The 23,427-nt window shown below is 42.4% G+C and overlaps 1 protein-coding gene across 1 annotated transcript in view; it reads left to right on the top strand.

Moving 5' to 3' along the window:
* MYO3A (myosin IIIA) overlaps positions 1-23,427 on the top strand; it is a 222,201-nt gene that overhangs the window by 118,564 nt on the left and 80,210 nt on the right. The gene's annotated exons all lie outside the window — the stretch shown is intronic.

Genomic DNA, 23,427 nt, shown 5'->3' with positions numbered 1-23,427 from the left:
CAGATTAACCAATGTGGTCCATCCTGTCGGGAACATTGTGCTGTCTTATCGTTATCGCTGGACATTTTTCTCCAAACCACCTTGCCTAAACTATAAGACTTGCTGCTTCAAAGTACATCCTGTTCCTACATGAGTTCTGACCTGAATTGTTCTTATGCTGAAGAATCCTTGTCCGTAGATCCAGACAAGTCTCAGTTTTCATCCAAGCTTTCAGCCCTGTCTTTGTACAAGCCTTCAGTCTTACCTTCATCCAAGTCTTCAGCCTTGAATGGTTCTTCAGTCCAGTTCTGAAACCAAAGAATCTCTGGATCCTATATCAAGCCCCCGAGCTCTCAGTTGATAGAAAGGTACCTTCATCTCCTCAGAAGCCAAAGAGAAGAGGCCTGTGAAGAGGGCTTAGAGGAGGGGGTACTAATATGGTTACAGCCTGTGGGGAGGTCCTGTGAGTGGCTTCACTCACCCACACTCCGCTGGTCCACTGTTGCTGCTTCTCATGGCAGGGAAACTCCACTCCTGTCCCGCTTCTAGGTGCATGCCAGGCTATGTAGGCCCTCCAGCAGGAAACCACCATCATGGTGCTTCCCAATGACATCAGACAGCCAGGAATTTAAACCCCAGCCATGCTAAACAGCATTGTCTCAGCAAGGTTTCCTGTTTACTTGTCCTCAGTCGGGATCCAGTCTTCAGTCCTGCTCAAGTCTTCAGCCTGCTTCAGTCTTCAGCTTCACCCCACTCCAAGTCTTCAGCCTACTTCAGTCTTCAGGTCCACTCACTCCAAGTCTTCAGCCTAGTTCAGTCTTCAGCTCCACTCACTCCAAGTCTTCAGCCTGCTTCAGTTTTCAGCCCCACTTTGCTCCAAGCTTCCACCACAGCCTTGCCTCCATCAAGCCTTCAGTTTTGGCCATAGCCTGTCGGACTCTGTCCTAGCCTGGTCCATGCTAAGACTCACCCACTGTTGGCACAAACCTTAGGACTCGGTCCACAAGGTTGCGCCATTAGTGTCTCGGCAAGAGGGACTCACACTCCAATCATTTGCAACAGGGCCCCTGCCAAATAACCTTACTTCTGCTATGGATGATGAATAAGTTACAAAGTAAAGAAAATTAGGAAGATCTGAAGGAATTTAAGGATAAAGGCTAACTGGGGGACATGAAGGCTATTAAATTAAGGAGGTTTGGAGTGCCTATCTCTTAACTGGGTGAACTGAGGGTGAACTGATAAAACTGTGAATAGCATCAGCTCAAGTTCCTTTTAAATCCCCCAATTGCAACATTCTTCACGATTTCTATTTCGTCCATTCAAGAGAATGAAAAAGTTGACCTGCTTTTAGCATTGCTTTGTATAAGTAGTTTTGTTCATGGCCTCTCTGATGGGAAAATCAATAAACATGTTTAATACAAAAAAACAAAATCCCTCAATTTACGAGGTAGAAGTGGGATTTGCATGCCCATGCATGCACCCACTTAAAATTTGGCACACATGTGTGTGCGGCCAGGCTATTTTAGAATATGCGGGAATATACATGCGCAAGCTATGCACATGCACACTGGTTTGAAGTTATCAACCCAGGGTGGAAAATATCAAGTTTGGGGAGACAAAGAAAAGGAATAGAAAATAAAATAGAAGGGAAAAGATGGGTACAGAAATAGAGGACATGAGAATTTATGTGGATGTAACTCATATTTCCCATTACTACCTCTGAAAAGAGGTCCCCATTGGTAAGACCCATGATTTTATTGGAGTAATGTCTGTGCAGGAAAAGAGTGTAAGACAGAAGGAGTTGGAGCAAGAGTCAGCATGGAATAGGCGAAAGAAACCTTGTTTACTTGCTGAGTGACCTAATGCTTCTATGGAGGTAAGTGTAGGACACCCAGGTGACTCAATTCAGGAAAATCACTGCAAATTAATTCCTCAAATGTGTGAGGACCATGGAGTCCCTCTGACTGGAGTAACTCAATTTGAGAGATAACAAATCATCCATCTACTGTCAATGTATTGAAGCAAGTGAGGGAAGCTTAGAGCCTGAGGAGTTCTCTGCTACATTTCATAAGTGGTTCAATGTCTTATTATAGACATTGAAAACTAGAAAACACATTGTTTATGTCCAGAAAGCAACATGTCTAAATAGTTTCTGTACAATAAAGACAAACTGATTTGGAACCACCCCTGCTATCAGTGTGCAGTCCATTACTTTAGCATGTTTTGCACGTTTTAAAAAAATATATATATTTATAAATATGCACAATTGTCCACAGCATCAGCAGTATAAATCATAATTTAATAAAATCAACAAATAAAACAACATTGCTTTGAGCAGTTCAGCATAATTTTTTCCAATGCCTTTTTATTAGGAAGTGCAGAAGAAAAAAAATGTTTGTTTTTTCCATTTGTGTCATGGGGATCTAATTTGTTTTATTAGTTTCAAAACAAAAAGAACAAATTCATGTTTATGTTCTATTTGTTTTTTTCTTTGCCATTAAAGTCAATGGGGTAAGCATTGCAGCTTATTTTGGGCTCCCTAATTGGTGTTTTCTCATCAGTTCTCATGAAACGTCTGAAAAGAATTCATCAGAAGGGGGAAAAAAAACTCCAAGATATCTAGACTGTGGCAAAATGGCACAAAAAGTGTAAATGGGCAAAGAGTTCCAGCATTGACAGGAGTTATCCATGGCATCATCAGAGAAGAAAAAAGAAATTTAGTATGGGAAGAACACCCCAAGCCTCTTAAAGAAGGCACCAGCAACTATGGCATGAACTCTGGAGGCAAAGAAGCATAAAAAATGGCATCAGCATCCAAAGGCACCATGGCATGAAGAGGGAATGAAGCAGAAAAGGTAGCAGGGAAAACCTAATGGCACTGATAAAGGAGACAAGCAGCATAAAGAGTGGGGTCAAGACACCAAAGAGGTGCAAAGCAGCTCCACTCCCAGAATGGCAGGAATACCTCAAGGTATATGATCTGGGTTATGGCAGCAAGGCTCAGTGACAGAAAGAACTCCAAAGGTTAAAGTATGGGTATGGCAGCAAGGCTGAGTGGCATAAGGATTGTTAATATATAGCATGAGGGGTAGCAAGGCAGATTGCATGGGAGATGCCAGTCATTCTATTAAGGCACACTTGTCAATTGTCAGATTCAATACAAACAAATGAACTGTAGTCAGTATTTTTTTCTTAAAATAAGCTTTCATTATATTTCATGCTTGAACTTGATTTAGCTGTTGGGTGGAATTTTGATTTTCTTGTGAAATGGCTAACTGAATAAAATTGTTATCACATTCAGAACATGCAATTGGTTTCTCTCCTCTATGTTTTATGTTCTGTTTGTATATCTTTGTTTAGATTAAGGGCTTTTGTGGACAATCCACCCCAGTAAAACCAACAGGGTGAGAGAATCAGACTTTGACTGTGAATGGGTAGAAAAATAAGAACTTTAGTACAAATGCTGTGGTGGTTGTAACCTATGGGGTAGATTTTCAAAGGGTTACACGCTTAGGTTATGAGTGTAACCCCCCAAAACCTACCCCAAACCCCCCCCTGCACATGCCAAGCCTATCTTACATAGGCTGCCAGCACGCGCAAAGCCCCGCAATGTGAGTAAGGCAGGGGGTTTTCCTGGTGGAGTGTGTCGGGAGTATGTCGCAGCCAGCGCATCATCAGGGTGTGTCAGGGCGTGTCGCAGCCTGTGAGTCATCGGGGGCATTCTGGGGTTGTGGACGCAGCCTCCGGACCAGCCCCTGGACCGGACCATGGCACACTGGCGGCTGGCCCGGTGCACGCAAGTTACGCCTGCCTCGGGAAGGCATAACTTGTGCAACAAAGGTAGGGGGGGGGTTTAGATAGGGCCTGGGTGTGGGTTAGGTAGGGGAAGGGAGGGGAAGGTGCAGGGGGGTGGAAGGAAAGTTCCCTCTGAGGCTGGCTGCATGGCTCGGTGCGTGCCGGCTGCTGATTTTGGGCAGCCTGCGCGCACCGACCCTAGATTTTAACAGATACGCACGGCTATGCCACTCTATTGAAATCCGGCATACTTTTGTTTGTGCCTGGTGTGCGAACAAAAGTACGCACACACTTTTTTATAAAATCTACCCCTATATCTTTTGTCTTTTTTCACATTTTTGTTCTAGGGACAAAATACTACAGTGCAACCAAGAAACAAATCATGTTGGAGAATCAGGCTGGAATCATTGTAGAGTAGTCTGAATAAAATAAAGAACCATATAATAGGTGGAAGGGAGTTGAATTTTTTTTTTTTTTTTTTTTACAATTTTTCTTTTTCTTTTCTAGGAAAAAATAAACAACCCGTTACAAACAATAAACAAACAGCAAACAGCATAGAGGCACAAAACCTCCCGTGCTTATAGCAGGCAAGTAGAGTGTTAACGATAAGGCCTCTGTTTGGTATCAGGGGCATGGCAGGCAGGCAGAATGGCAGCAAGGCCTTCAAGATACTTTCAGTCCTCTTGCCACTTGTATGGAAAAACTAGAAACCCAAGCAAAGGTAGGTTGCTTTTCAAAAAGACTAGCGTTTCCATCAAGTGTTGCACCAGTCATGAATGATAAGAGTTCACAATATCCCCTGCCATTGAAAACACACATTCATTTTGCATGCTGGTTAGGGGGCTGGAAAGATACTGCTATGCCACTGTGGCTAGTTCTGACCAGATGGTGGACTTATGCCAGCATATCTGTGTCAATTTCTTCAATGGGCTCATTTAGATAGTGGGTAACAGACTTTTGGCTAGGTTCTCCTTTGCCTGAGTGGGCTGAGAGTCTTTCATAATACCAGCTGTTCTTGCTCTGGCCTGTGTCAGAAGAACATAAAAACATAAGAAATTGCCATACTGGATTAGACTGAGGGCCAATCAAGCTCAGCATCCTGTTTCCAACAGTGGCCAATCCAGGTTACAAGTACTTGGCAAGTACCCAAATAGTAAATAAATAGTGGCTATTCCTTAAGTCAGCTTGGTTAGCAGTTTATGGACTTCTCCACCAGGAACTTTACCAAAACTTTTTTAAACCCAGCTATGATAACTGCCTTAACCACATCACTGGCAATGAATTGCAGAGCTTAATTGTGTATTGGGTGAAAAATAACTTTTTCCGATTTGCTTTAAATGTGCTACATGCTAACTTCATGGAGTACTCCCCCCCCCCCCCCCCCAGTCCTTGTATTATCAGAAAGAGTAAATAACCAATTCATATTTAGCCATTCTAGTTTTCTCATGATTTTAAAGACCTCTATCATATCACCCCTCAACTGTCTCTTCTCCAAGCTGAGCAACCCTAACTTCTTTAGCTTTCCTCATAGGGGAGATGTTCATTCCCTCTATCATTTTGGTCACCCTTCTCTGTACCTTTTCCAGTGCAACTATATAAAGATAATTTTTTTCTGGGCAACATGACTTTGGCATATAGTGATAGAGGAGGAAGTGCTAGCTGTTAGTGTGATGTTCCTGTTTGCACTGCTCTATTTTCTTCTGTGCTGCTACATCTCTTCTCTGCCTGTGCCTCTCACGCTTCACCTGACAGACCTTATGTTCCAGCAGCACCTTCATTTGTGTGATACAATTGGACTCATGGGTGAGATTCCCTTTCACCCAGGGATCAGGTAGTGTAGCAAGCTTGTATACATTGTTGTTAATCGGAGGCTTCAGTCTCTCTTGCATCTGCTGCTGCAAGGATTCCAGAAATCGCAACACCGCTGCTTCTGTACTTTCATTCTGATGGAATCCTTTCAACTTTTCATCCAGAAAATGTACTATAGGGATGACATCGGCCAAGATTGTGCTTCTGGAACTCAGCTCCTCTGCTGCATCTTTGAAGAGCTTCAGGATTTTTAAAAGCTGCTTTATGACTGCCCAATTAAGATGCCCCAGGGAGTAATTCACACTGTCCCTATTTCTTGAGACAGACCTCTGCAGCATCAAATAGGTGGAATTCCAGCACTTGACAGGCTTTCCAATTTCCACTTGCTTCTCCTGCAGAAGCTACCTCACCTTCACATTTCTGTGGAAGTACCCTGCTATTTTCCTGCACCTCTTTAAAAGCTCTGTCAAGTATTCATCATTCTCCTGGACCTTGAACCCCAACCCTAGCACTTCCTTCACTACTAGGTGCAGAGTGTGTGGAAAACATCAGATACACTGAAAGCCCCCTCATGTATTGCCTTTATTATACCTGTGCCATTATCTGTGACAAAGAACCTGCATTAAACTATTTGCTCTCCTGTCTAGCTGCCAATGCTCCACAATCTCTCTAATGGCTGATAGAATATTGGCCATGGTATGGGACTCATCCATCCTGTGGGTGTGCAGCAAACCCCACCTGCACCCTGATGCTCTTTCTCCACTAGAACCGCTGCCCTGGCATAACCAGGTCCCGCCAGTGTGCAATAAGGGAGACATAAGAGTGCAGAGCATTCATGGAGGTCCAGATGTGACTAGTGCAAAGCATGCTACTCCCCTCTGCCTTAGCCAGCAGTGCCTAGATGTGATTACGCCACTGGTTGTACAGGCTGGGGATGATTTTCCTACTAAAGGTGGTCATGGAGGGGACTTTGAAATTTGGCACTATCACCTGCAGGAAACAAACTCACATTCTTCACTAGCTGCAGGGGCTGGTCATCAAGTGCAATCATTTCCCTAATGCTCCTGGTTACAAATTTTGATGCTGCCTGCCTCTTTCCCTGGGATAGTGCTACCAAGCAACATCATCCCATTTACTTCATGGTAGTTAGTCACTTCTGACGCATGGCAGAGGACTGCTGACTTGTTGCCTGACTGCTGGAAGGGGCCAAAGGTGTAGGATCAGCTCGACGCACACTCCTCCTCTTTTCAACCACATTCCTCTGACTGGAAGAAAGGGTGTCCTGAGTACTACTAACATCCTCCTTAGATGACAGTACTCTTGGATGTTGCTTCTTTAAGTGATACAGAATACCAGCATATGTAAGATGTCTCACTTGCTTGCCTCAGCTTATATCCTTGGCACACTAAATACACTCCCTCATTTTATAATGCTTCCAGATAACGGATTTATTTCATGATCTCTCTTCTACATTCTGGGAGTGGATGCTGGCACTGAAGTTAAGGTAGAGGGTGGAACGTGACAAACAATGCCAGGGTCATCCGTCACACTCTGTACCTGCACTGCCTGCTCTTCCTCACCATCATCCTCACTAGTTTCCTCAGTGCCCTCTATTGCTAAAGGAGAAGTTAAGAAGCTATATCAACTAATCCTCCTAAATGTTCTTCAGGCAATAGTTCTAAATTTCTTCATCAAGGAGTCTTATACAGGACAATTCATCTTCAGAAGATTCAGAAGCACATATTCTCTGTGCTAACTGCTAACTCATCAGCTGTAGCAAAGGATGAGTGCACTGTTGGATATTGGTCTTGCACTTCTGCTACCCATGTTGCCCTACTACTAGTGGTTGCCTAAGATGCCTCTGCCACCTTTACCCTCACCTCCAAAACAACACGGCAAAAATAGGAAGTGTTGGCAGTGGCACATCATCTCCAAATTTCAGCCTCTTCTAGCTACAGCTGCCTGCCTCGCCTTCAAATTTGGATTTGAACAAGTCCCTTTTCAACTTAGTTGGGGACCTTCCTGTCTTAGTGCCTCTTCTGCCTTTCCCTGACTTCACTGCCTAATACTGTGGAGCTGGATAATAAATTTGTTCTGTAATTGACCGTGTGAACACCAAAGTGACAATGCAAATGTGCACAGCTGAGACTGCTGCCTCCTGCATGCTGCTTGCTTGCTGCAGTGATCTGCTCAAACTAATGCTCACCTCTCTTGATTGGACTGGTTCAGCAGTGCCCATTAGCTAGTACCTACCCAGAGGAAAAAAAAAACAATCTTAGCTGGCACTGCTGGTTCCCTGTCACTCTCCCCACTCTCTCCCTCCTACACCTAGACCCTGCTGCACCCTCACCCAGAGCAGAAGAAATAATCAGCAGCAAAGTGCCTATCTGCCTGGCTGGCACCCTGGCACTACTTTCCACAGTTGGTGACACCAGTGCAACATAACTGAAGCAGCAAACCAGGCATCCAAGCAGATTTTTACTAAAATTGATGAAAAAGTGAACTGTAAGAACAGAGAAAAATATACAATCTCCTCTCGGATGAAAGCCTGAGAAGAACAGGTGCAGCACTGCCTGCTCCACTCATGGACCCCACAAATAAGACAAATGGGACCTATTCATTTGGGATGTACATTCATTTTAAAATGAACTCACATCCCTACTTTTTATGCTATAATCACTCACATAATTATATAATTTTTCCAAAACCTAATACTCCATTAAACATTCATTCAATAGAGTTGTAATCTTACTCATCCTTTATTATTTCTAATGAGTCCCTTGAAGTCATCGGTAGCGTTTTCTCAAATTTAAGTCAGTATAATCTCTTTTTTATGGGTATTTTTCAAGGAGTTATGCCATTTTTTTAATTTACCAAATACTGATTCATCAAATGCTTCCAAGTACAATTGTCAGAATTGAACCCTCACCCAATGAGTGTGAATGTATTTTTTATCCAGAAGCAGCACAACATAGATACATTTTCTCAACCTTAATGAGAGATTTTTTTTTAACAAGCCATGGTTCCCAGCAACAAATATATAGCATTAGAAGAAACTGCCTTTTCAAGCACTAGGCCAATTGTGTCTAATAAGTCATGCCAAAAATTACTGCATATACGATAGCAAAGAAATGAATGCCATGTTACAGCTTTATGTTGTGCTGGGAGTGGACTCTTGGCCTGGTGCAGGATTAGTACGGCCTCCGGTCGGACCCAGAGAGCGCCTGCCACCAGAAGGCGGTGCACAGGAGGAGACAGAGGCTAGCTGGAGCTTCACCAATAGCAACCCGGAGTTCCCTCAGGTTGAGCCCTTGGTTACCTGGGCCGCCTGGTCTTAGGTGGGCCTCACAGGGTCTCCAAGAGAGAAAGTTCAAAGGAGTGCCCACCACGAACAAGGGTGCACGGTCGGTGTCCAGGCAGAGGTCAGGTCAGGCGGCAATCAGGAGTAGTTGGAGTTCCAGGCAGAGGTCAGGTCAGGTGGCAATCGAGTAGTCAGTGTACAGACACAAATGAAACAGAACCGGAAGTTAGAGAGGGCTTGAGGCAACTAGGAAGAGACCTTTTGCAAAGGCAAGCTCTGATTGTCAGAGCTTGCCTTAAGTAGGGCTGGTTGAGTGACGTTATCCGGACGGGCCCGGCAGCCCTAGCGCGCCACAGCCCCTTTAAATTCTGCGGAGGGGCGCACGCACTCTAGGGGAAAGCCGGAAGAGCAGGGGACTCGATGATGGCGCATTGGGCGTAAGGCAGGGAGAGCGGCGGCGGCGTTTCCAGAATGCCACGAGGCCGAGCAAAGCCAGTGGGACTGCAGAGAGGAGGTGAGCAGAGCCGGCCACGGAGGTTGAAGATTTGGCAGCTGGGATTCAGTGCCAAGTAGTACAGAGCCATGCATCTGGGATGCGGTAATCCAAAAGAGCTGTATGTGATGGGGGGAGGGGGGGGGAGGCTGATGTGCACAGACCAAGAGTGGAATTTTGGGGTGATAGTCTTTGGCAATCTGAAGATGGTGAAGCAATGTGACAAGACAATAGTTAAAGCCAGAAGAATGCTGGATTGCATAAAGAGAGGAATAACCAGTAAGAAAATGGAGGTGGTGATGCCCTTGTACAGGTCCTTGGTGAGGCCTCTCCTGAAGTACTATGTTCAGTTCTGGAGCCCTTATCTAAAAAAAAAAAATAGAGATAAGATGGAGGCGGTCCAGAAAAGGGCTACTGAAATGGTGTGCGGTCAGTGTCAGAAGAACTATGAGGAGAGACTGAAGGATATGAATATGTATACCCTGGAAGAGAGGAAGCACAGGGGTGATATGGTACAGACCTTCAGATACCTGAAAGGTTTTAATGATGTACAAACGTCAAACCTTTTCCATTGAAAGAAATCAGTAGAACTAGGGGTCACGAAATGAAACTCCAGGGAGGACGACTCAGAACCAACGTCAGGAAATATTTCTTCATGGTCAGGGTGGTGGATGCCTAGAGTGCCCTTCTGGAGCAGGTGGTGAAAACCAAAGCAATGGAAGAATTCAAAAGGGCATGAGATAAATACTGTGGATCCCTAAAGGCTAAAGAATGGAAATGAAGAAAAGAGTGCATGGAGTAACTTGCTGGTGTGGCGGTTACTACTTTTAATCAATAAGCCTTGATACTATTGAGGCAACTCCATCATTGCTCTCTGCTTTAATGGCAATGGGAAAAGAGGAATTGGATTTGTACAATAACCGAGGGGCCCAACTTTTTCAGATTGGGTAAACAAGTGTGGGGGTAACTTGCTGTTGTGGCGGTTACTACCCTTAACTAATAAGACTGATACTGCTCTCTTCTTCTTTTTTTTTTTTTTGTTTAAATATTTTTTTATTGAACAAAGACAAAACAACCAATAGTAAGAATATTTGCAGTCTGATACAATCAACAAAAACCATAATTCTGTTACAAGTGGATTCACTACAAAACATAACAAATAAGTACAGCACAATGTCTTTGTACGAGTTCTCGAAAAGAGATTCAGAAAAGGATAGGGAAGAAGGCTCATTAATCCGAAGAAGTGCTAGATATGGGGAAAAAGAAAAAGAAGAAAGGAAGGATGAGCCAAAGGAAATGGAGGAGAAAGAAGCAAAAAAAAAAAAAGGACAAAGAAAGAGAGAGGGGGAAAGTAGGAGCAGGGAGAGAGTAGAGAAGACGATAAGTAGCGAAAGCAAGAAGAAAAATTGGCTTAGCTAAGCAGGTTGGGCATCTGTAAAATCTAGCCAAGATACGCATGTAAAATCACCATTCATTCTATTGCCGTAATGCTATGTAGTCATTGACGGGTTTCCACACCCTACACCAAGAAGCCAATCTGTTCTATTTAATTGCAACTGATTGCTCATATTTGCTAAAAAGACAAACAGAATTCCACCACAAATGTTCAGAGAGCATATCACTGTGTTTCCATCCATTGCTCCTACCATGTGACAGGGGCCGACCAATGGCACCAGTAGCCCCTGTGATACAGTAAGGTTAAAGGCTATCGGCGCCATTTTGAATACCGGCAGCCGAGGGCGTGAGTGCAGGAGATGGCTCCTGGACCCCCCGTTGGACCACCAGGGAGTTTTGATAAGTCTTGGGGAGATCAGGAGGGTGGGGAGTTGTAGTTAATTCAATTTTAGCTGGGAAACAAATAAGAATGAACACATTAATGTATCGGGGGCCCCCCTTGCCGAATGCCCCCTGATGAATACAAATTCCGAATGCAACGTATGGCGTCCCTCTGCACATCCCTATTGTCTGCCATCATTTCTATGTATATATACTACTTATCTGCTAAGTCAGTTAGCCGGATAAATCTAAAAAGTGCTAATTATCTGGTTAAGACACATAGCACTTTTCAAACTTATCTGGCTATCTGACTTAGGCAGAAAAGTTGTATGTTCAGACTTATCTGGATAAGTAATTCTTTTACCGGATAAGTCGTAACTTGTCCGGATAATGCAGATTTTAAGATTTAACCAAGATAAATCAGAATTTATCCAGAAATATAGCTTGCAACTGCTATACTTGCATATTTTTATATTTAACTTGAAAATATTACATGTGGAGATTTTGCATGCATAATTTCATGCATCTACCCCCATTGAGTCTGCTTTTATGCATGTAGGTTGTGAGATTTTCTAACATGCACATGGCAATGACATTACCAATTTTATCAATTAGTTTACCAGTTCACCCAGTTCATCTGCAGGTGATCAAGGGCCTCTTGTCTCTCCAGCCTGAAGTCCCCTCCATTTTACCCAATCTCCCACCTATCAGTAGTTCACTTTTAAGATATTTGCAATCACTTACGTCAGATATAGAGCAGTGTAAATATACATGAGCAAGCAGCCAAATTAAATTTACATGCAGAAATAGTTTATAAAATAGCAACTTACTGGTGTAAATGTTGACCCAGCTCAGATTGTCCCTGGCCTGCCCCTTTTCTACATGTGCAAATATACTCACGGATCTTTACATATGTGTGTATGTTGAGGTTTATAAAGTGTCAAAATACAAAAGGATCCAGCTATGTAAAGAACTCAATGTGAACTTACTTGGCAACCGTCATACATAGCCTCAGTAGTATATTGGCTTATGGTGTCAAGCCCTTGCAACTCTGGGCTTGAATAATCATAGGTTGCTGTAAGAATTTAAGAACCAAACACTGTGTGAAAACTACAAATGTTAGCTCTTAACGTTTTCCACCAGCCAGGGGAGAAATATCTTACTACCTGAAGTGCACGCTCCAACACGGCAGTGTTTCGGAGTGTCAGACTCCTTCCTCAGGGAACTTCAGGGAGGTAATTTGCTGGTGTAATTCTGTGTGGAAATACAATAAAAGAGTTCTGCAAATGCCAAAGGCTAATAGTTCAAGCAAATGGCAAAGATTTGGAAGCAATGAAAAAACTTACTTTGAAACGATGTTTATGGTCAATCAAAAAGCGGTGCAAGACACTGGCTGAAATCGCTAAAAAGACAATGTGTGAGAAAAAACGCATATAGGATACAAACATATGGGGTACAGACAACCTTCTCAATAGAAAGAACTAATGCGTTAAAAAATGAAATTTAACATCTATAGAAGTGTAAGAGTCTCTCAATATTGTCATAGCAGTAACCTAGTAAAAAGGGTTAGAAACTTACGTGCCCCAAAAAAGTGAGCAGCCTTGCCGAGATCCTTGCCGCTAGAAGTGACAGCTAACCGCGGGTAAAAACGCCGGTTTTAAAGGGGATCTGTCGACTGCAGTCAGTGCTGGCAGGAAATGACGAATACACCTCCATATTTGGTGATGACCATATAAGGTGAATGACGTGTGTGGGAAAATACTAGCCCAGCTGAGATCCATATATGGGCAGTGACGTCATGCAGCGGCCATTTTGAAAAAACAAAACAGATGTAAAATGAATCAGAGAAGCAGGGCAGCGCATGGGGGAACCTCCATACTTACTAGATGTAAAAAAATTTTTGGATGGCCCATAATAAAATCAAAAGGCCTGTGCTTGGCTCATATAATGTGAAATAGAAACCGTATTATAATGGTGACTGTATAGTCAAAATTGAAAAACATACACAGATTATGATATTTAAAATATTTAAAAGACCTGATAAAGTTTGGAGAAAAGAAAACACATTGTGAAAATGTAATATTAAGTGAGGGAAAACCATTCCACTCTTTCATTCAATCCCTGTGGTTCTGTGGAACGCAGTTGAAAGATCCAACGATTTTCTTTATAGTTGAGCTGTGAAGTTCTATCGCCTCCTCTCCAATGCTGGGGAATGTGTTCCAGAATAGTCCATTTATATTCATCAAATGTGTGTGTGTGGGCTATGCTATGTTGGACTAATGGAGCCTTGATGTCCTGAGTGTTGATCCTACTCCGGTGTTCCACAAGTCTAATGCGGATCTTGCGTCGAGTGCGTCCTATGTAAATTTTATTGCAGGGACACTGAAGTGCATAAATTACATAATCTGTATTGCAATCAACATGATGTTTGTGAACAATCTTTAAGCCTGTGTGAGGATCAGTCCAATGGGAACCAGTCAAAGCTTGATTACAACAAGAGCATTTTCCACATGTTGTGAATGACCCTGGTGAAGAGCCACATTGAGAGCGAGGCGCTGCTCTGACAACCTTCTGTTTGATGTTGTGTCCTCGAGAATATGCAAACATGGGGGGTTCGTGAAACAGCGAATGGGGACTAAGAACGTGCCAATTGTTCATGATGGCTTGTTTAACGTGAGTGGTAAGTTCTGTGTATGGTAGAACGCAGATAATGCTGGGGGATTCATTACGACGTTTATATTGTAAAAGCTGAGATCTGTCAGAACATGTGGCCCTTTTGTGGGCTCTTCGAATAACTCGGGAGGGATATCCTCTTTCCAAAAACCTGTTGCAAAGATGTCCAGCCTGTGTATGAAAGTCTTCAATGTCGGAACACAGTCTTCGAAGTCTGAAGAATTGGCCCACCGGTAAACCTTCTTTGAATTTTCTAGGGTGGTGACTCTGGAAGCGAAGGTAGTTGTTACGGTCGGTGGGTTTCCTAAACAGCGTCGTGCTGATGCCTTTTGAATCCTTCAAAATCTTGATGTCTAGAAATGCTAGTGAATTTTGATCATAGACAATGCTGAATTTTAAATGTGGATCAATGTGATTGAGAAAGTGGTGAAACTGTAGCAATTGCGCTTCTGTATGAGTCCAGATAAAAAATATATCGTCAATGTAACGTGACCACAATTGGACGAATTGGAATTGAGGAGATGGATAGACATATTTTTCCTCGAATTGTGTCACATATAGATTAGCGACATCTGGTGCAATAGGTGAACCCATGGCTACTCCATGGGTTTGGAGATAAAACTGCTGTTCGAACGAGAAAAAATTGTTATAAAGAATGATTTCTGTCAATTGTACCAGAAATTCTGACGGAATGCGCTGCGGTCTCATCCTGTTTTCAACAATTTTTTGGACAAGCTTGAGTGCGTCCAATTGCGGAATGTTTGTGTACAAAGACTCAATGTCTAAACTGACTAGGAAATAACTGCTGGGTATGTCACTGACCGTAGATAGTTTATTCAGCATGTCTGAGGTATCTTGTATATATGAAGTAGCATTCTTGACTGGGACTCGAAGAAAAATGTCCATGAATTTAGCTAAGGGTTCCAAGATGGAGCCGTTGGCTGAGACTATGGGCCTACAGGGCGGGTGAACTAGAGTTTTGTGGATTTTGGGAACCCCATAAATGACAGGGGTGCGCGGATATTCTACCTTGAGAAAATTGTGTTCCTTAACAGTGAGAAAACCTTGTTCAAGTGCAATCTTAAGGAGATTGCCAATCTTAAGAGATAATGGAGGGGTTGGATCATCTTGTAGTAACTGATAATATTTTTTGTCATCAAGTTGCCGTAAGATTTCTGTGCGATAATCCTGTTGATCAAGAATAACGGTGGCTCCGCCTTTGTCAGCGGGTTTGATGATTATTTCCGGATTGGTGGATAATGCCTGAAGAGCCTGATTTTCTATGGAAGAAAGGTTGAAAAAGGTGTGGTGATGTCTGGATTCTATATCCGACACTTCTTGAAGAACAAGGGTTTGAAAGGCCTTGATTTGTTCATCCACCATACCCGGTGGTATCCAACTGGATTTTTTCTTGATAATAGAGGGATCCAGAGATGTATATTGTGGACTTTTGGAAAAATAATGTTTAATCATGAGGAGTCTGAAAAATTTGTGTAGCTGGATACGGCAAGCAAAAGAATCATGTCGATTAGTGGGAACATAAGACAGCCCTCGATTCAACACCTGTTCTTCCGCTGTTGTCAAATGGTGTTTTGATAGATTAATTATCGACGATTGTTCTGGTTTTGTGACCGTGTGAACGGTTTTGTGCCACTGTGCGTCCTCTTCGGGAGGAGGTTGTTGACGAGTTTTTCTGCCGTAAGGTCTTGAGGGACGGGATGGATAGCGGCGTTTGTCTAAAAAAGTCGGCGGGCGTGAACCACGAGAAACTGAATGGTCTTCTGATCCATTAGAAGAGTCTTCCGATGATGCGAAGGCAACTTTTTTGGAGGCAGTATCTTTGTCATCCTTCTTATGGAGCCATGTGTAAATACTGCCATTGTCATAGTCACTTTTGTGGCGTTTGAATTTAGTGACTTTGTTGCGTTTGATGTCAGTTTTGAATTTCTCAATGGTGCCCTGTAGTTCTTCCAAGGACTGTTGCGCCGTTTCCTCCACATCCGTAGAGGCCTTGAAGTCATCTTCCACCACAATGATTTCTGCTTGAATTTCTTCAGTAATAACTTTCGTGTATTCGATGATTAAAAGCATTAAATCTAAAGAACACTTATTCAAAATGGCGGCCCATTTGGCTAGAAAGTCAGGCCTGTCTGTGAACATGAGTGGTGCTTTGTTGATGCGAAGTCCTCGTGGGATGACTTGTTGCTTGACATACTCTATCATCGTAATGCCATGAAGCTCTGCACGAGTATTCCTTTTATGTAAAATCAATAAGTCACCCAAATTATCGGGTGAAGTGGTTGCTGGTGTAGTGTCTGAAAAAAGAGATGTCTCTTGGGCTATATTAGAGACATGTTCTGCTGTATAGCTGAAAATGTCCTTCCAATCTGATGAAGCCATTTGCAGAAATGAGAATATTCTAACAATAGTATTTTTGATCAACTCAGGATAGCTGAAAATCAGAAACTGTCAAAATACAAAAGGATCCAGCTATGTAAAGAACTCAATGTGAACTTACTTGGCAACCGTCATACATAGCCTCAGTAGTATATTGGCTTATGGTGTCAAGCCCTTGCAACTCTGGGCTTGAATAATCATAGGTTGCTGTAAGAATTTAAGAACCAAACACTGTGTGAAAACTACAAATGTTAGCTCTTAACGTTTTCCACCAGCCAGGGGAGAAATATCTTACTACCTGAAGTGCACGCTCCAACACGGCAGTGTTTCGGAGTGTCAGACTCCTTCCTCAGGGAACTTCAGGAAGGTAATTTGCTGGTGTAATTCTGTGTGGAAATACAATAAAAGAGTTCTGCAAATGCCAAAGGCTAATAGTTCAAGCAAATGGCAAAGATTTGGAAGCAATGAAAAAACTTACTTACACTTCTACACTTCTATAGATGTTAAATTTCATTTTTTAACGCATTAGTTCTTTCTATTGAGAAGGTTGTCTGTACCCCATATGTTTGTATCCTATATGCGTTTTTTCTCACACATTGTCTTTTTAGCGATTTCAGCCAGTGTCTTGCACCGCTTTTTGATTGACCATAAACATCGTTTCAAAGTAAGTTTTTTCATTGCTTCCAAATCTTTGCCATTTGCTTGAACTATTAGCCTTTGGCATTTGCAGAACTCTTTTATTGTATTTCCACACAGAATTACACCAGCAAATTACCTCCCTGAAGTTCCCTGAGGAAGGAGTCTGACACTCCGAAACACTGCCGTGTTGGAGCGTGCACTTCAGGTAGTAAGATATTTCTCCCCTGGCTGGTGGAAAACGTTAAGAGCTAACATTTGTAGTTTTCACACAGTGTTTGGTTCTTAAATTCTTACAGCAACCTATGATTATTCAAGCCCAGAGTTGCAAGGGCTTGACACCATAAGCCAATATACTACTGAGGCTATGTATGACGGTTGCCAAGTAAGTTCACATTGAGTTCTTTACATAGCTGGATCCTTTTGTATTTTGACAGTTTCTGATTTTCAGCTATCCTGAGTTGATCAAAAATACTATTGTTAGAATATTCTCATTTCTGCAAATGGCTTCATCAGATTGGAAGGACATTTTCAGCTATACAGCAGAACATGTCTCTAATATAGCCCAAGAGACATCTCTTTTTTCAGACACTACACCAGCAACCACTTCACCCGATAATTTGGGTGACTTATTGATTTTACATAAAGGAATACTCGTGCAGAGCTTCATGGCATTACGATGATAGAGTATGTCAAGCAACAAGTCATCCCACGAGGACTTCGCATCAACAAAGCACCACTCATGTTCACAGACAGGCCTGACTTTCTAGCCAAATGGGCCGCCATTTTGAATAAGTGTTCTTTAGATTTAATGCTTTTAATCATCGAATACACGAAAGTTATTACTGAAGAAATTCAAGCAGAAATCATTGTGGTGGAAGATGACTTCAAGGCCTCTACGGATGTGGAAACGGCGCAACAGTCCTTGGAAGAACTACAGGGCACCATTGAGAAATTCAAAACTGACATCAAACGCAACAAAGTCACTAAATTCAAACGCCACAAAAGTGACTATGACAATGGCAGTATTTACACATGGCTCCATAAGAAGGATGACAAAGATACTGCCTCCAAAAAAGTTGCCTTCGCATCATCGGAAGACTCTTCTAATGGATCAGAAGACCATTCAGTTTCTCGTGGTTCACGCCCGCCGACTTTTTTAGACAAACGCCGCTATCCATCCCGTCCCTCAAGACCTTACGGCAGAAAAACTCGTCAACAACCTCCTCCCGAAGAGGACGCACAGTGGCACAAACCGTTCACACGGTCACAAAACCAGAACAATCGTCGATAATTAATCTATCAAAACACCATTTGACAACAGCGGAAGAACAGGTGTTGAATCGAGGGCTGTCTTATGTTCCCACTAATCGACATGATTCTTTTGCTTGCCGTATCCAGCTACACAAATTTTTCAGACTCCTCATGATTAAACATTATTTTTCCAAAAGTCCACAATATACATCTCTGGATCCCTCTATTATCAAGAAAAAATCCAGTTGGATACCACCGGGTATGGTGGATGAACAAATCAAGGCCTTTCAAACCCTTGTTCTTCAAGAAGTGTCGGATATAGAATCCAGACATCACCACACCTTTTTCAACCTTTCTTCCATAGAAAATCAGGCTCTTCAGGCATTATCCACCAACCCGGAAATAATCATCAAACCCGCTGACAAAGGCGGAGCCACCGTTATTCTTGATCAACAGGATTATCGCACAGAAATCTTACGGCAACTTGATGACAAAAAATATTATCAGTTACTACAAGATGATCCAACCCCTCCATTATCTCTTAAGATTGGCAATCTCCTTAAGATTGCACTTGAACAAGGTTTTCTCACTGTTAAGGAACACAATTTTCTCAAGGTAGAATATCCGCGCACCCCTGTCATTTATGGGGTTCCCAAAATCCACAAAACTCTAGTTCACCCGCCCTGTAGGCCCATAGTCTCAGCCAACGGCTCCATCTTGGAACCCTTAGCTAAATTCATGGACATTTTTCTTCGAGTCCCAGTCAAGAATGCTACTTCATATATACAAGATACCTCAGACATGCTGAATAAACTATCTACGGTCAGTGACATACCCAGCAGTTATTTCCTAGTCAGTTTAGACATTGAGTCTTTGTACACAAACATTCCGCAATTGGACGCACTCAAGCTTGTCCAAAAAATTGTTGAAAACAGGATGAGACCGCAGCGCATTCCGTCAGAATTTCTGGTACAATTGACAGAAATCATTCTTTATAACAATTTTTTTCTCGTTCGAACAGCAGTTTTATCTCCAAACCCATGGAGTAGCCATGGGTTCACCTATTGCACCAGATGTCGCTAATCTATATGTGACACAATTCGAGGAAAAATATGTCTATCCATCTCCTCAATTCCAATTCGTCCAATTGTGGTCACGTTACATTGACGATATATTTTTTATCTGGACTCATACAGAAGCGCAATTGCTACAGTTTCACCACTTTCTCAATCACATTGATCCACATTTAAAATTCAGCATTGTCTATGATCAAAATTCACTAGCATTTCTAGACATCAAGATTTTGAAGGATTCAAAAGGCATCAGCACGACGCTGTTTAGGAAACCCACCGACCGTAACAACTACCTTCGCTTCCAGAGTCACCACCCTAGAAAATTCAAAGAAGGTTTACCGGTGGGCCAATTCTTCAGACTTCGAAGACTGTGTTCCGACATTGAAGACTTTCATACACAGGCTGGACATCTTTGCAACAGGTTTTTGGAAAGAGGATATCCCTCCCGAGTTATTCGAAGAGCCCACAAAAGGGCCACATGTTCTGACAGATCTCAGCTTTTACAATATAAACGTCGTAATGAATCCCCCAGCATTATCTGCGTTCTACCATACACAGAACTTACCACTCACGTTAAACAAGCCATCATGAACAATTGGCACGTTCTTAGTCCCCATTCGCTGTTTCACGAACCCCCCATGTTTGCATATTCTCGAGGACACAACATCAAACAGAAGGTTGTCAGAGCAGCGCCTCGCTCTCAATGTGGCTCTTCACCAGGGTCATTCACAACATGTGGAAAATGCTCTTGTTGTAATCAAGCTTTGACTGGTTCCCATTGGACTGATCCTCACACAGGCTTAAAGATTGTTCACAAACATCATGTTGATTGCAATACAGATTATGTAATTTATGCACTTCAGTGTCCCTGCAATAAAATTTACATAGGACGCACTCGACGCAAGATCCGCATTAGACTTGTGGAACACCGGAGTAGGATCAACACTCAGGACATCAAGGCTCCATTAGTCCAACATAGCATAGCCCACACACACACATTTGATGAATATAAATGGACTATTCTGGAACACATTCCCCAGCATTGGAGAGGAGGCGATAGAACTTCACAGCTCAACTATAAAGAAAATCGTTGGATCTTTCAACTGCGTTCCACAGAACCACAGGGATTGAATGAAAGAGTGGAATGGTTTTCCCTCACTTAATATTACATTTTCACAATGTGTTTTCTTTTCTCCAAACTTTATCAGGTCTTTTAAATATTTTAAATATCATAATCTGTGTATGTTTTTCAATTTTGACTATACAGTCACCATTATAATACGGTTTCTATTTCACATTATATGAGCCAAGCACAGGCCTTTTGATTTTATTATGGGCCATCCAAAAATTTTTTTTACATCTAGTAAGTATGGAGGTTCCCCCATGCGCTGCCCTGCTTCTCTGATTCATTTTACATCTGTTTTGTTTTTTCAAAATGGCCGCTGCATGACGTCACTGCCCATATATGGATCTCAGCTGGGCTAGTATTTTCCCACACACGTCATTCACCTTATATGGTCATCACCAAATATGGAGGTGTATTCGTCATTTCCTGCCAGCACTGACTGCAGTCGACAGATCCCCTTTAAAACCGGCGTTTTTACCCGCGGTTAGCTGTCACTTCTAGCGGCAAGGATCTCGGCAAGGCTGCTCACTTTTTTGGGGCACGTAAGTTTCTAACCCTTTTTACTAGGTTACTGCTATGACAATATTGAGAGACTCTTACACTTCTATAGATGTTAAATTTCATTTTTTAACGCATTAGTTCTTTCTATTGAGAAGGTTGTCTGTACCCCATATGTTTGTATCCTATATGCGTTTTTTCTCACACATTGTCTTTTTAGCGATTTCAGCCAGTGTCTTGCACCGCTTTTTGATTGACCATAAACATCGTTTCAAAGTAAGTTTTTTCATTGCTTCCAAATCTTTGCCATTTGCTTGAACTATTAGCCTTTGGCATTTGCAGAACTCTTTTATTGTATTTCCACACAGAATTACACCAGCAAATTACCTCCCTGAAGTTCCCTGAGGAAGGAGTCTGACACTCCGAAACACTGCCGTGTTGGAGCGTGCACTTCAGGTAGTAAGATATTTCTCCCCTGGCTGGTGGAAACGTTAAGAGCTAACATTTGTAGTTTTCACACAGTGTTTGGTTCTTAAATTCTTACAGCAACCTATGATTATTCAAGCCCAGAGTTGCAAGGGCTTGACACCATAAGCCAATATACTACTGAGGCTATGTATGACGGTTGCCAAGTAAGTTCACATTGAGTTCTTTACATAGCTGGATCCTTTTGTATTTTGACAGTTTCTGATTTTCAGCTATCCTGAGTTGATCAAAAATACTGAGGTTTATAAAGTAGCATTTACTTGAGTATATTCAGTTTTACATGCATATCTGCTGATTTATACATGCATAGCTTTTGAAAATTCACCTTTATGTGTGTGTCTTTTTAAAATAGCAAGTTACATGTGTAAATAATATTGCCCCCGTCCTGGAACACCTGTAGGCTACTCCTTTTTTACACACGATCATATGTGCATGCGAAAGTGAAAGTACATGCCTATTTTTTACTTTTATAAAATATGGAATGTGCGAATAGAAGCTACTTGTGCATGTATATGTTATTTTTTACACATATGATGTTTTCAAAATTTACCCTATTCCTATTGTTCCTTGTTACGCTGTCTTTCTAATACTCTACAGAAAGCATTACTTTTTCACCCTATTCAGATGAATATTCATAGATGGACTCAGTCCATCTGTGATTCATCTTAGAGACTTTGTTCTAATTTATTCCTATCTCCACTTCATCTTCCAGTAATATCTGTTATTCAGTTTGTTCAAAAACTTTATGGAGTTACCAAATACTACTTTTATTTATTTATACATTTTTATATACCGACATTAGATCAGATATGTCACATTGGTTTACAGATAACGTAAAGGAAATAAGCGGGGGGTGCTTATTTCTTACAGGGAAACTCATTTTTAACACTGTAAAATAATGAAACTTGGATTCTTGCATATTTCCTACGAGTCACTTAATTAACAAGAACTAAAATAAGAAATTATAGATTAAAAATTAAAATATGAATTCATTTGAAAAAACCTCATAAGAACATAAAATAAGAAATTGCCATGCTGGGTCAGACCAAGGATCCATCAAGCCTAGCATCCTGTTTCCAACAGAGGCCAAAACCAGGCCACAAGAACCTGGCAATTACCCAAACACTAAGAAGATCCCATGCTACTGATGAAATTAATAGCAGTGGCTATTCCCTAAGGGGTAAATTTTCAAAGCGGTACGCATGTAAGATACGCACGTACCCCCCGAAAACCTACCCCAAACCCCCCCTGCGCGTGCTAAGAGTATTTTGCATAGGCTCAGTGGCGCGCAAGCCCCGGGACGCGCGTAAGTCCCGGGGCTTGCAAAAAGGGACGGTCGGGGTGTGGTCACGGGGCGTGGTTAGGGATTGGGGCGTGTCTGGGGGCGTGTGGGCAGTCCGAGGGCATGGCCGAGTGCCCCGACACAGCGGCCGGCACGCGTAAGTTACTACTGCCCGGAGGCAGTAGTAACTTCTCCAATAAAGGTAGGTGGGGGGTCTAGATAGGGCCGGGGGGGTGGGTTAGGTAGGGGAAGGGAAGGGAAGGTGCGGGGTGGTAGAAAGAAAGTTCCCTCCGAGGCCGCTCCGATTTCGGAGCGGCCTCGGAGGGAACGGGCAGCGTGCACAGGGCTCGGCGCGCGCAAGTTGCACAAATGTGCACCCCCTTGCGTGCGCCGACCCCGAATTTTATAAGATACGTGCGGCTACGCACGTATCTTATAAAATCCAGCGTACTTTTGTTCGCGCCTGGTGCACAAACAAAAGTACGCGCGCGCGTATGTTTTTAAAATCTACCTCTAAGTATAATTGATTAATAGCTGTTAATGGACTTCTCCTCCAAGAACTTATCCAAACCTTTTTTGAACCCATCTACACTAACTGCACTAGACACATCCTCTGGCAACAAATTCCAGAGCTTTATTGTGCGTTGAGTGAAAAAGAATTTTCTCTGATTAGTCTTAAATGTGCTATTTGCTAACTTCATGGAATGCCCCCTAGTCCTTCTATTATTCGAAAGTGTAAATAACCGAGTCATACCTACTAAATAACCGAGTCACATCTACCTCTAAAGTAACTTTGTGAGGCTTGAAATCCAACAATAAAAATGAAATCAGAGCAGCCTCAGAGGGAAA

Source organism: Rhinatrema bivittatum, chromosome 2 (assembly GCF_901001135.1).
Source record: "Rhinatrema bivittatum chromosome 2, aRhiBiv1.1, whole genome shotgun sequence".
Classification (NCBI taxonomy): Eukaryota; Metazoa; Chordata; class Amphibia; order Gymnophiona; family Rhinatrematidae; genus Rhinatrema; species Rhinatrema bivittatum.
This window is presented reverse-complemented; position numbering and strand designations above follow the sequence as displayed.